Below are 12015 nucleotides of genomic sequence, written 5' to 3'. Positions count from 1 at the left end.
CGTGTGGCTGGCTCTGAATGTTTATAGAATGAATGAACAGAGGGCAGACTGAGCAGGAGACACTGCCAGACGCTCCGAAGGAATCAAGAAGAAAGAGAGTTGTGAGACAGTGAGATGTGAGGGGAGAGGGAGAGGGGGCAAAACTGATGAAGGGGGTTAAAAGGTACAAACTTTCAGTTATAAAATAAATAAGTCCTGTGGATATAAGATACAGCATGATGACTATAGTTAACAATACTATACTGTATATTTGAAAGTTGCTAAAAGAGTAGATCTTAAAAATTCTTATCACAAGAAAAAAAATTTGTAACTATGTGTGGTGATGGATGTTAACTAGTTAATTGCAGTGATCATTTTGCAATAGATACATATATAAAATCATTACGTTGTACACCTAAAACTAATTTAATATTATATGTCAATTATACCTTAATTTTTTAAACAACAGAAAAAGAACTATCACTCAGGGAAGGCTTTGTTTGCCTTTTCTAGATGCCTGTGATGGGGTTTTTTTGTTTGTTTTTGTTTTTTTGCGGTACGCGGGCCTCACTGTTGTGGCCTCTCCCGTTGTGGAGCACAGGCTCCGGACGCGTAGGCTCAGCGACCATGGCTCGCAGGCCTAGCCGCTCCACAGCATGTGGGATCTTCCCAGACTGGGGCACGAACCCGTGTCCCCTGCATCGGCAGGCGGACTCTCAACCACTGCGCCACCAGGGAAGCCCTGTGATGGGTTTTGACTGAGCCTGGTGGTGATAAGTGAACCTCATTAATGAAAAGGAACCTCTCTCGCCCATTTTCCTTTAAGAACCCCCTTCATTATTGCTCTAATTCTGAGAATACCCATAAAGTTAGTAAAAGATAAGCAGGCACAGGCTGTTTTGAACATTTGCCTGGTCAGATAGGCTGGACTTGAGCCCAATTGTGTGCTAGTTTCCAGGTTTCCACCCCTCCCCACCCTTAGCCTTTCTATGTGCAGGGCCTCTCTCATTTCCTCCTCTGGTTTCCAGCGCCTTCCCTACCTTCACCTTGTTATGGTACACTTAAGAAAGACCTTAACAGCCTGATTAGTGTGAGTTCAAACCACACTTCCTAGGCGTTCAAATTGTCTCCAAGGAGGATACTTGTATGTAAGTGTTATTTGTTGGGGTGGAGTAAAAGGCGTCCCCTTGTCAAGCAATTTCAAGCATCAGAAAGCTGACAGGGACAAATCATACGTTTAGAGTAAGTTGTAAGACATAAGGTGTAAGGTAGATATTCTCATCCTTTTTGAACCCAGTTTCCTGCACTGCTGTGTGTTCTGTGTGACCCTACCAGCCAAAATGATTCTGACTAGACTTATACAAACTCATGAAGTATAGGTATATTAGTATCATTTTTCAAACTCCACATGCTTCCCAGAATCCTTATGAACTGGATAAGAGGAGGGTAAACCCCTCCTCTCTGCCCCAAAGCCCTGTTGAACATAACTGACTTTAGTCCTGCTGATGGTATATGAGTCTGCCTTTTTCTGGAGAGAATTAGAAAAGATTCTGACATCCCTCTGGCAGATTTTCTGCCTTCTAAAAACACACACACAGTCATAATGCCCAGTACCTTAACTAAATTGTACTGCTTTCACCAATTCCCAAATTTTGAGAGCCAAACTTAAGAAATGTATTGGGTTGGCCAAAAGGTTCGTTCGGGTTTTTCATAAGATGGTACGAAAAACCTGAACGAACTTTTTGACCAACCCAATATTATTCAAGTGACTCAGCTCTGTTATTTTCTGCTAGATACAGAAACTCAGGATAATTATGAGCTGTGCTGCCAAACAGATATGTTTGCCTTGGCAAACTTCTGCCAATTTATCCGAAATTCTAATGAGGGTGGTCATGGGGTGATAGTAGTGAGATTAGCAAAGAAGTGGAATTTTTGAGATTTTTACTCAATTTTTGTCCTAGAATTTTAAACTTTTAGGATTTTGGACGCAAATATTTACACAAATCATTAAAATAATTGTTTTTTAAAGCTAATGTAGGCTAAATATCTAATTCAATTTGGTGTTGCTAATTTGTTTTTTCTTTAACTGAAGTAATTTTTTTTATAGGAGCATAGTTGCTTTACAGTGTTGTGTTAGTTTCTGCTGTACAGCAAAGTGAATCAGTTATACACATATATAACTATATATATATATATATATATATATATATATATATATAAAATCCCCTCCTTTTTGGATTTCCTTCCCATTTAAGTCACCACAGAACACTGAGTAGAGTTCCCTGTGCTATACATTAGGTTCTTGTTAGTTATCTATTTTTTTTAATATAAATTTATTTATTTATATTATTTTTGGCTGTGCTGGGTCTTCGTTGCTGCACACAGGAATTCTCTAGTTGTGGCGAGCGGGGGCTACTCTTCATTGTGGTGCGCGGGCTTCCCCTTGCCGTGGCTTCTCTTGTTGCGGAGCACAGGCTCTAGGTGCGCGGGCTTCAGTAGTTGTGGTGTGTGAGCTCAGTGGTTGTGGCGCATGGGCTTAGCCGTTCCACGGCATGTGGGATCTTCCAGGACCAGGGCTCGAACCCGTGTCCCCTGCACTGGCAAGCGGATTCTTAACCACTGTGCCACCAGGGAAGTCCCTAGTTATCTATTTTAAACATAGTAGTGTATATATGTCAATCCCAATCTCCCAGTTCATCCCACCCCACGCCCCGTCCCCCCTTGGTGTCCATACATTGGTTATCTACGTCTGTGTCTCTATTTCTGCTTTGCAAGTAGGTTCATCTGTACCATTTTTCTAGATTCTACATATATGTATTAATATATGATATTTATTTTTCTCTTTCTGACTTATTTCACCCTGTATGACAGTCTCTAGGTCCATCCACGTCTCTGCAAATGGCACAATTTTGTTCCTTCTTATGGCTGAGTAATATTCCATTGTATATATGTACCACATCTTCTTTATCCATTCCTCTGTTGATGGACACTGAAGTTGCTTCCATGTCCTGGCTATTGTAAATAGTGCTGCAATGAACATTGGGGTGCATGTGTCTTTTGGAATTATGGTTTTCTCCGGATATATGCCCAGGAGTGGGATTGCTGGGTCATATGGTAGTTCTATTTTTAGTTTTTTAAGGACCTTCCATACTGTTCTCCATAGTGGCAGTATCAATTTACATTCCCACCAACAGTGTAAGAGGGTCCTCTTTTCTTCACACCCTCTCCAGCATTTATTGTTTGTAGATTTTTTTGATGATGGTCATTCAGACCAGTATGAGGTGATACCTCATTGTAGCTTTGATTTGCTTTTCTCTAATAGTTAGTGATGTTGAGCATCTTTTCATGTGTTTGTTGGCCATCTGTGTGTCTTCTTTGGAGAAATGTCTATTAGGTGTTCTGCCCATTTTTTGGTTAGGTTGTTTGTTTGTTTGTTTTATTCAAACAGAAAGTCACAAAAATTATAATCATCCTCATCAGTTCACTGAGTCCCATATAATTAATTTTTTTTATCTTGATCTTTTGTTAGCACTTTTATGAATTCATCAGTTTTCCATTAGAGTTCTGAAAATGCTTATTCATTCAGTTCAGCAGCATAGTCGGTTACCGGAAACCTGTACTTGTCAGAGTCTTTTCCATGAATTCCTTGAAGGTGAAACCTTTTTATAGAACATTTTTGTGAAAGCATCAGAGTACACCCAGAACTGTCTGTAAATGACAAAAGACTTAAAAATGACTACGGTTAAAGATTTGATGAAAGTTCATAATAATGCAATTGACAAGGAAATTTAGTTATTTCTGAGATATACATTTTAAAGTAATAACTAGAATTATGACTTATAACATTATACCAGAACATATAAGATTTTTAGAAATTTCATGTAATGTCTGAAACATTTATATTAACATATTTCCATACAAATAACTCAAAGAAAGTTTAGTATTAGTTGTTTTGTTTGTTTGTTTTTTTATACTGCAGGTTCTTATTAGTCATCAATTTTATACACATCAGTGTATACATTTCAATCCCAATCGCCCAATTCAGCACACCACCATCCCCACACCACCGCGGTTTTCCCCCTTGGTGTCCATACGTTTGTTCTCTACATCTGTGTCTCAACTTCTGCCCTGCAAACTAGTTCATCTGTACCATTTTTCTAGGTTCCACATACATGCGTTAATATACGCTATTTGTTTTTCTCTTTCTGACTTTGTCTTTGTTTTCTTTTGATGTTGAGCTGCATGAGCTGTTTGTATATTTTGGAGATTAATCTCTTGTCAGTTGCTTCAATTGCAAATATTTTCTCCCATTCTGAGGGTTGTCTTTTCATCTTGTTTATGGTTTCCTTTGCTGTGCAAAAGCTTTTAAGTTTAATTTGGTTCCATTTGTTTATTTTTGTTTTTATTTTCATTACTCTAGGAGTGGGTCAAAAAAAGATCTTGCTGTGATTTATGTAACTAAAGTAATTTTAAAATTAGTTTTTCATAGAGGTGTAGATACCACCCAAATATTCCAGAAAAATTTTATTAAATAGAGAAAGCCATGGTGCCTGCCCCTTATGTCTTTTATGTTCTGCCTTTAGCCCCTCTGTAATTCTTTCCTATAGTAATATGTATGTGATATCTGGAGTTACAGCACCATTTTGCGACCAAGATTAAGAAAGTCCCATGAAAAAGTTTGCACAGCAGTAAGATTGAAGGAGCCTGGGTCCTGGTTACATCCTTGAGCAGATGCACGAGCCCTGGGCTGCCTACCTTTGGAGCTGTTATTATATGAGAAAAAATAAATTAAGGTACTGGTTGTCAGGTTTTCTTTTACTTGCAGCTTAAGTCTTTCTAATACTCTAATTCTTCCTTGTTCGTTCAGATGCCCACCCTGGAACAGATCCACAACGGCTGGGGTAGGAGATAGGATCATGTTAGAACACAGGGGACCTCCCCCTGTAATTAGTGTTGGAGAGAATGAGTGGTGAGTGTGGGATGTCATTTCTAGAAAAAGGGAAATATGGTAAGCAAACAATAGCATAAATGCCCGATTTAGAGAGAAATTTTTGAAGATTATCCCAGTATTGAGCTTGTGGATCTAAGATTAACAAAAATATGAAATTCAGAAAGAAGAACTAGCAAGTATGGGGGGACAGGAGGTAATCACTTTGATCCAGACAGTTGTTAAAAGAGTTGTTTCCACCAATTTAGCCAAAGCTCTCCAGAAGTCCATTTGCCTGGACACAGCAGCTTCCTGGCCACCTACCCCTTCACTATACAATGCTCTCAACATCCATTCTAGGAGGCTTAAGAATATCATGGGTCAACTGAAAGGTGTGTGTGGGGAATCATTTGGGAAAATGTTAGGGACATAGTGTTGGGATATATGCAGGTGTCCCTTCTGTTAGGCAGTCAAGGAACAATGGGCATTGGGCTGCTGTTGAGTAATCCTCAGCAGACAGAAATAAGAATGACATTTAACATTGCTCCTGGGTACCTGCCTCCATGATGATTTCGTGACACTAGCAACCAATGGTATTTGCAGAAGAGATGCAAAGCTGCTCCCATTCATGTCATGGAGAATTCATCTCATTTGGTGGACTAGAATACTCTCCTGGAAAATACACATTTAAAACCTTTTAACTTAAACCCATATCAACAACTTACTAAGCTTAGGAGTCGAGATTGGTTTCCTTTGTTCTCTGTATCTAACTAGAGTGACATTTTCTCCGATGTCTAACTGTTTAGCTAGGATCAGAACTTGCTTCTGGAAGTGATGGTGTTGAATGAATGCAGAGGGAGGGGAAGCACATTTAAAATACTCTCTCTTATTGCAGACACATTGAATTTAAGATGCTGGTGGGCTGTGTAAATCAAAATGTGGGCCCAGAAAGGGGTAAGGACTGAAAGGGTAGATTTGTGAGATACCCACAGCTGGAATGATGAAAAGTTCACAGAAGAACTTTTAGAACACAAGGATAAAGGGTTCAAAGTCCGAAGACAGAGCACAAGACACATTTAATGACAAAAGAAACAAGAAGTCTTGGGACCTTTGGTGCTATGTCCCAGAGGCATGGGGTGGGGGGCATCAAGGAGGAGAGTGTGGCCAGTGGACAGAAAGCTGTACTTTCTGATCAGAGAACTTAAGTGCTGAGTACCAGATACTAGAAATTATGAAGTCACTTGGATGCCTTTGAGACAAAAGCTTCAGAGATCCAGATGAGGTGGCAGGTAATTTAAAAGAATATATAGAACAATAGTAGCTCAGGGTGGGCAGTTATAAGATCCATCTTTTGTCTGGGTTGGAAGACTTGAGCATGGTTTTGTTTTTTGTTTGTTTGTTTTTTGCTGAGAGGAGTGAGGCAACAGAGAGAACTAAAAATGCAAGAACGGGCACCGCTAGGAGACCCCGTGATCAGACCCAAGTTTTAATTCCTTTGCTCTTTTTCCCAAATTGAACCATTCAGCCTCCATTCAGAGAGCACAAAGGTCAAGGGGAATGGGAATGAGGATTGGGAGAAAGGATTAAACACTTTTGGTCCTGATATATGTACCTTCAAGGGACCAGGCTTTCTCGCTCCAAATAGTTGGTCCTACCCTCACCCTCATTCTAACCAGTTGCCAGGCAGCCTTAATGTCCTAGCCTCAACTGTAACCGAAGGGTTATGAGAAGTTTGTGGGGTAACTATTCTTGGTCAACCTGAATCCTGGTCACTCATTCTTCCTATAGACACTTATTTATCATTTGCTATGTGCTATGTTCAAAACAACCCCATAATTTTTTTTTTTTTTTTTTTTGCGGTACACGGGCCTCTCACTGTTGTGGCCTCTCCCGTTGCGGAGCACAGGCTCCGGACGCGCAGGCTCAGCGGCCATGGCTCACGGGCCTAGCCGCTCCGCCGCGGCATGTGGGATCCTCCCGGACCGGGGCACGAACCTGTGTTCCCTGCATCGGCAGGCGGACTCTCAACTACGGCGCCACCAGGGAAGCCCAGATGTAACCACTCTTATTACTCTCACATGATGAATCAGGAAACTGAAGTTTAGGTTTAGACAGAGACCAAGTGTAGACCTTGTTTCTAATGCTGTCTTAACATTACTGCACTGTCTTCATCTGACCCAGAGTCACTGTCCACTAAAACAATGAAACCAATATTTTCTAAATACTTGCACCTTATTAGGAACTTCAGAGTATGCAAAGGAGCTAATACCCTTCTCCCACCCTCTTAGAAAGAGATTCCATTTGAGCCACCAGGTAACCTCTTTAAATGAAATACCACACAGGCAGTCCCCATTCTGCATGGTACTTTGGGATCATAAAAATGACCATGCACACAGAAGCCAGAAAAATCAATCTGAATGATCAATGTGAGAAAACTGATTGTTTTGTGATCTTTAAAAATGTTGTGTCAAAACATTAAAGATTTAGTTACTGTAAGTTATAAATGAAAAAATATCAAAACTAGTAGTTATTTAGTACAATGCAATTTAAAGCATTAGAAGCATTCAGAAGTAAAGTGTTTTATTTCTTTGCACTTATCAAGAATAGTTTCAACAGTGCTTGCCTTTTTCTGTTGTATATCTTTATGATATGGAACGAGCATTTTTTCTATGCCTTGGTGAATTGTCAGGCTCCTTTCTAAGTTTGGATTAGCTTCCAATATTTTATCCTTTGTGCCTTTAGTGTGCTTTCAGTGTTGTGAAATATTCCAAGAGTTCCTTTAATGTGAAGGTTTTTTGTTTGTTTATTTGTTTACCAGCATGACTTCCTCTGGGACATCTTTAGCTGGCTTGTCATAACCACTTTCTTCAGTTATGTCAATAAGTAAACCTTCACCAAGTTCCTGTGATGCTTAATTTTATGTGTCAACTTGATTGGGCCATCGTGTCCAGATATTTGGTCAGATTTTGAACTGCAATATCAGCTTTCACCTCGGTCTCCAGTGTACTGGTTCACTATGCAGATTTTGGACTTGACAACCTCCATAGTCATGGGAGCCAATTCCTTAACATAAGTCTCTCACTATTATATATAAACATATCCTATTGGTTCTGTTTCTCTGGAGAATGCTAACACAGTTCCTCTGGCTAAATATCTATCTCAGTGGTGGTGATGACATTTCCATGGTCAGCTTTTTCTAATTCTGTTTATATTCAATTAGAATTTCACTTTTTGTCGCTTTACTACACTTTCGTGTCTATTGTCCAATTACCTCTTTCAGTTTCATTTTTGTAAAATGTCACATGAATTTATTACTGTTCGACAAAGAAGCAACATAGTTACCCACTTTGCTCTCGGTATGTAGTGTGTATATGTTAATTCCAACCTCCTAATTTATCCTCCCCACTGCCACATTTTTCCCCTTTGGTAACCATAAGTTTGTTTTCAAAGGCTGTGAGTCTGTTTCCATTTTTAAGTAAGTTCATTTATATCATTTTCTTTAAATTCCACATATAAGTGATATAATTGGTATTTGTCTTTCTCTGTCTGACTTAATTCACTTAGTATGATAACCCCTAGGTCCATTCATGGTGCTGCAGATGGCATTATTTCATTCTTTTTTACAGCTGAGTAATATTCCATTGTATATATGTAACACATCTTCTTTATCCATTCCTCTGTCGATGGACATTTAGGTTGCTACAAACAGTCTTTCAAAAAAAGTAATGTGATTGGTCAGTGAATATCATGTGCACCTGTTATTTATGTAGTGATTTGTGGACTGAAGAGCTAGCACAAAGTTTGTGCTTTATTTTTTTTAACATCTTTATTGGAGTATAATTGCTTTACAATGGTGTGTTAGTTTCTGCTGTATAACAAAGTGAATCAGCTATACATATACATATATCCCCATATCTCCTCCCTCTTGCGTCTCCCTCCCACCCTGCCTATCCCACCCCTCTAGGTGGTCACGATGCACTGAGCTGATCTCCCTGGGCTATGCGGCCTGCACTTTATATATCCATCTTTATCTCTATCTACCGTGTGTGTGTGTGTGTGTGTGTGTGTGTGTGTGTGTTTGTGTGTGTGTGTGGTAACTGAATTTGAACTATGTTGTTGGGGAGCTGGTGATATTTAACTAAACCATGGTAACTAACTGAAATTTGTGCATATTGAGGTCATGCAATTCAAGGACTGCCTGTATTTACTTTTGAATTGATTGTCTAGGTCCATAATTAATAAATCTCTGCCATGAAGGGCAATAAAGCAAAGAAAACAGGTTCTCAGCTGAATCAGCAGCATCTCTGTAAAAATTCTACCATTTCATTAACTGTCATTCTTGAAATACCTGATACTTGTTTTTCTTGCCTATTTTCTGTGAATAACTGGCTGCTTATAGAATCACATAAAAATGTTCAAATATAGAAAGTGGTTTGTGGCAAAGACAACTATTTCTCCACTGAAAATCCATTCTCCTCTTCTTCCTTTAATTATGGTACTCCAGGTTTTAGTGGGGCATATAGCTGCCTCACTGAAGACTACATTCCCACCCTCTCTTGAAGCTTATGGCCAAATTCTGGTCTATGGGATGTGAGCAAAACTGTTGTATGCCACTTCTGGGTTTGTCCTTAAAAGGAAGGGCTGTGTTCTTCCCTGGTCTTTTCTCCATTGGCTGGGATACAGATGTAAGAGCAGGAAGTGGAGCAGTTATTTTGAACCCAAAATGGAATCTGTGTTGAGAGTAGATGTCAGGGCTACTACCTCTGGACAGTTATATCGAAGAGAATAAACTTCAATCTTGTTTTAGCCACTACATTTTGGGGTCTTTTTGTTTCAGACATTTAACTCTAACCTAAAAAAAATCCATGGATGGTTTCCTGTTTGAGAATAAGCTATAGCCTAACATAGTAATACAGGGGATTTATATATATCACACTAAATAGTTAATTGATTCTCCTCCCTTCCAACCCTAACTGAAAGAGGATAAGAAAAAAAACAGAAGGCTGTAAGTATAATCCCCTTCTGAGAGAATAAATTGAGCAGAACCTACTGAAGACAATTAATGATATAGTGAAGCCACCACAGATAGGATGAGTAAAATCTGCCATTTCACGACGTGGATTTGATGTTCCACATTTATCAGTTACTGTGCGCTAAGGCTATGAGTCTCTATTCCTAGTAACCAGACGTGCTGGTATGGAGGCTTCCAATAATTAAATCGAATTCCCAGGAACTGCTGAGGTCTAATAAGAGACAGTTACTGGCAATATTTACATAAATTTTGTGACAAAATAAATTTAATGTAGTGTCAATCAGTTAAGTCATTGACATGGAAATAATTTACCCTGATACAGTTCTTTAAATTTGTACATCACAGGGGCTTCCCTGGTGGCGCAGTGGTTGAGGATCTGCCTGCCAATGCAGGGGACACGGGTTCGAGCCCTAGTCTGGGAAGATCCCACGTGCCGCGGAGCAACTAGGCCCGTGAGCCACAACTACTGAGCCTGCGCGTCTGGAGCTTGTGCTCCGCAACAAGAGAGGCCACGACAGTGAGAGGCCCGCACACTGCGATGAAGAGTGGCCCCCGCTCGCCGCAACTAGAGAAAGCCCTCGCACAGAAACGAAGACCCAACACAGCCGAAAAAAAATTTAATAAATTAAAAAAAAAATTTGTACATCATGAAATGTGGCTCTTTTGTAAGGAACTGATAAAAGATCTGATCCATCAACACCAACAAACGTGTAATACTCATGTATATACACTAGAGGGCACTCACCTTCTACTATTTTTTATTGGCGCAACATTTGCCATAATGGCTTTCAAACAAGTGTATAGAAGAATCACCTTGGGAATCTTATTTGAAATGTATACCCTTAGGTTGTGAAGGAGGCTGTGAATCTGCATTTTAGTAAGGCTATAAAGGAGCATGGTTAAGAGGATGGTTCGTGAAGCCTGACCGCCAGCGTTTGAAACCTGGCTTTGCCACTTACGAACTTGGACAATTACTTAACCTCTCTGTGCCTCGGTTTCCTCATCCATCAGATGAAGTTAGAAACAGCACCTACCTCTTAGGGTTGTTGTAATGATTAAAAGAGTTAACCTAGAACATACAGCCTAATGTCTGGCAATAAATATTCACTCTATTATTAGAAGTTTTTTTTGGTTTTGTTTTTGGTTTGTTTTGTTTCATTTGGTTGGTTGTTTTGGTTTAAACAAAGAGTTTTATTTGGGCAGACCTGGGGACCGGGAGGGCCTGCACATGAAAGAAGGTGTTGGGCCTCTTGGTGGTGAAGCATGGCTTGTGCTGACAATGCAGGACCTGGTAGGGCAGCCGGAAGTTGATCTTGGAGTCATGGAATTGCTTGACTGATGGTGGGGGACACCTGCTGGCTGTGATCTCCTCCACCTTCATGATCTGGATCGAGTGGGCCCAGGCGCGGGGCCGGGTGCCCACGTCATGGTCTGCAGGGCTCAGGAGGGGACAGGGTGAATTGTACATCCCCCCAAACCTCCCATCATGTGGGGGGGAGGTGGGCACTTGGGGACCCGGTGGTCACAGCATCTGGTCCCAGCAGGCACTGGCTACCAGGGGTGTAGACCCTCCAAATTCACTTTGAGAGGCACGACCGCAGCCCCCAAAGGCAACGAGATCCACTTGCTGGTAGCACCTCTGTTTAAATTGTTGCTATACGAAACAGCAGTTCTTGGGGCTAGGGCCTTAGAAGTGTTTAATAAAGATGCTTATTGATTTTGTTTCAAAGAGACTTGAGAACCATGCTTGAGAAACACAGGACTCTTTTTAAAAGAAAAAAGAAGATATTTTCAACATTCTACCCAGCTGGGCTGAGACTTCAGGCTTTAACCTCTGCTAGAGTGAAAACGGAATGGCAGGAACCAAAGGTACAGGGTGGAGAACGGAGCAGGATGAAGCTGGTCTTCGTATGTTTTTCCAGAGAGTTTGTATTTTATTCAGAAGTCAGTGGAAATTCATCTAAGACATTGAGGCAGAAGAGGGCATAATCAGGCTGATATTTGAGATAGATCACTCTGCAAGTGGGGTGGGGGATGGAGAGTGAGTGGTGACGCTGAGGCAGGTAGATAGGGGAGC

The sequence above is a fragment of the Stenella coeruleoalba genome (genome assembly GCF_951394435.1).
Source record: "Stenella coeruleoalba genome assembly, chromosome: 5".
Classification (NCBI taxonomy): Eukaryota; Metazoa; Chordata; class Mammalia; order Artiodactyla; family Delphinidae; genus Stenella; species Stenella coeruleoalba.
This window is presented reverse-complemented; position numbering follows the sequence as displayed.